This window comes from Lagenorhynchus albirostris, chromosome 9, assembly GCF_949774975.1.
Source record: "Lagenorhynchus albirostris chromosome 9, mLagAlb1.1, whole genome shotgun sequence".
Classification (NCBI taxonomy): domain Eukaryota; kingdom Metazoa; phylum Chordata; class Mammalia; order Artiodactyla; family Delphinidae; genus Lagenorhynchus; species Lagenorhynchus albirostris.
The window spans coordinates 11,524,604-11,526,982 of record NC_083103.1 but is presented as its reverse complement, the minus strand read 5'-3'; positions in this window follow the sequence as shown (position 1 = coordinate 11,526,982).

The following is a 2,379-nucleotide window of genomic DNA, read 5'->3' as shown; positions in this document are numbered from 1 at the left end:
GCCCAAAGTCACATAGCTAAGTAAATGGAAGTGCTACGGCTTGAAACTTACTCATCGGACTCCTAACATCTGCACAATGATGCCTTGGATTAACTGGTCCCCACTTTTGGCATCAGTTCCTTATATATAAAAGGACAGGATGGACTTGATGACTTTATATACTTACCTTTTGAGTATTTAATAAGTGCTGAGAACCTTCACGCATTTTTTTTTTGGTTTCATTTCATTATCACAACAACCTAGAGAGAAAGACGTAGTCTCATCTTACACTGGAGGAAACTGAAGCTTAGAGAGCTTAAGCAACATGCTCAGGTTCCTATAACTACAACATGGAGGAGCCCAGAGGATTTGAGCCAGGTCTGTTTGACTTCTTTTGACCATTCTACTGGGTTGGCCAAAAAGATCGTTTGGGTTTTTCTGTAACATCTTACCTTGCTGCCTCCCCTCAAAGATCTCTTCCAAGGCTAACTTTGCAGAAGTTGATTTATTCATTCATCAAACAACTACTCTGTCTCCTCTTTGCACCAGGCACTGGCTGGCTGCTGAAGGGTCACAGGATGAATTAGACCAGATGTTTCTATCTAGGACGATATTAGTTGCAAACATGTCTCATCTCTCTCTCATGGAATGAAATACAAAATAGAAGCAACTAAGTGAAGAGGAGGGGCCCAGATGAGTGTGACAGGGCTCAGAGGAAGGAGCATTTTCCTGTTGATGAGCTTAGGGAAGGCATCCTTGAGAAGGTGGAACCCCTTACTGTTCACTACTGATTTTCTCACTTGAGATGATGCCTGCCAAGCATTTGTTCTTTTGTGATTTTTTCAGGATGGAGAAGGATGATGTAGCATTTGGGAAAGAAGAGGCAGCATATGAGCCTTGCTCCTGATGCCAAGATGGCAAAGACCTGCGTGGCTATTATGTCTTCGCTTCAGGCACTCATGCACGCAGGGATGAAGGACACTTAGGTGGGCTGGGAAGGCCACCGGCAAGCTAACCAGACCTAGCAAACCCAAGTAACCCAGCATGGCATAAAACAGTTCCAAGGAGCCCTCATCACACTTTACAGCCACTGTGGACCCAGGCTCTGTAGAGTTCACAGGTTGTGGGGGCCATCTGGTCACCCAGAGTGTACATAAGGTTGCCTGGACCAGGGAACAGGCCATGGGGATGGTTCTAGGGAGAACTGGCCCTACCCACTTCCTAATCCGGGTGTGAGGCCAGGTGGCATGGAAGGCTGCCACCACCACAATGGTCTTGGCCAGCACAGTGGACACGCAGATTGTGAAGGTGACCCCCAAAGCTGCCTGGTGTATGGCACAGGTGAGGGGCTCTGGATGACCAATGAACATGAAGGGGCAGAGGAAACAGAGGGCCAAGGAGGATACAGCAGAAGGTGGCTGAGCTGGTGATTATTGGCTTGGACGACGGGGGTGTGGTGATGCCAGACGAAGATGCCTAAGATGTGTCCAGAGCAAGGAGGAAGAGCAGGGCTGTGCAGACGGCCAACACTGCGATGAGGGGCTCGTGGTAGGGCAAGTAGTCGAGGGTTTTGGGGATGCACTGACAACTCCCTGTTGGGCCACTGGTCCTCAGGGCACTTCTCACATGTAGCACTGTCTAAAGGAAGAGAGAGAAACTGGGTCAGAGAACAGAGTGGGGAAGCTTCTGGAAACTTTACCATGGTCAAGTGGTCATACGACTTCTGATGGCTTTTCCAGTAGAATCAGAATATTTCAGCCTCATTACGATGGGCCTTCCAGATTGCCTGATGTCCTCAGACTTAGGGCCAAAAACACACATGGCCGAAATCCTGATAGTCGCTCCTTATCGTGCAACAGACTATAGTGAAATAAGGTTGACATGGCAACCTATGGAAGCTCTAACTCCTGGTTAGGCTTTGGCCTTTTGAATTGCACAACCATTGTGGCAATGTTGTAATTCATAGTCACAGCTAATTTATTTGTGCATTTATTCATCCATCAGCCTATTTTATATGAGGAACGTTTACGGGGCTGCTTAATATGTGCACAGACTCTCTCCTTTCTCATGGAGCCACCCTTTTCTAAGTCACTCCTTTGATAGAACTTTTCAGAGCCTTGCTTTCTTTTTTTTTTTTTTTTTGCGGTACGCGGGCCTCTCACTGTCGTGGCCTCTCCCGTTGTGGAGCCCAGGCTCCGGACGCACAGCCTCAGCGGCCATGGCTCACAGGCCCAGCCGCTCCGCGGCATGTGGGATCTTCCCAGTCCGGGGCACGAACCCGCGTTCCCTGCATCGGCAGGCGGACTCTCAACCACTGCGCCACCAGGGAAGCCCCAGAGCCTTGCTTTCTGTAGTGATTTTAAGGAAAGGCTCTGTGGCTAGAGTTCTGGAGCAGTAATA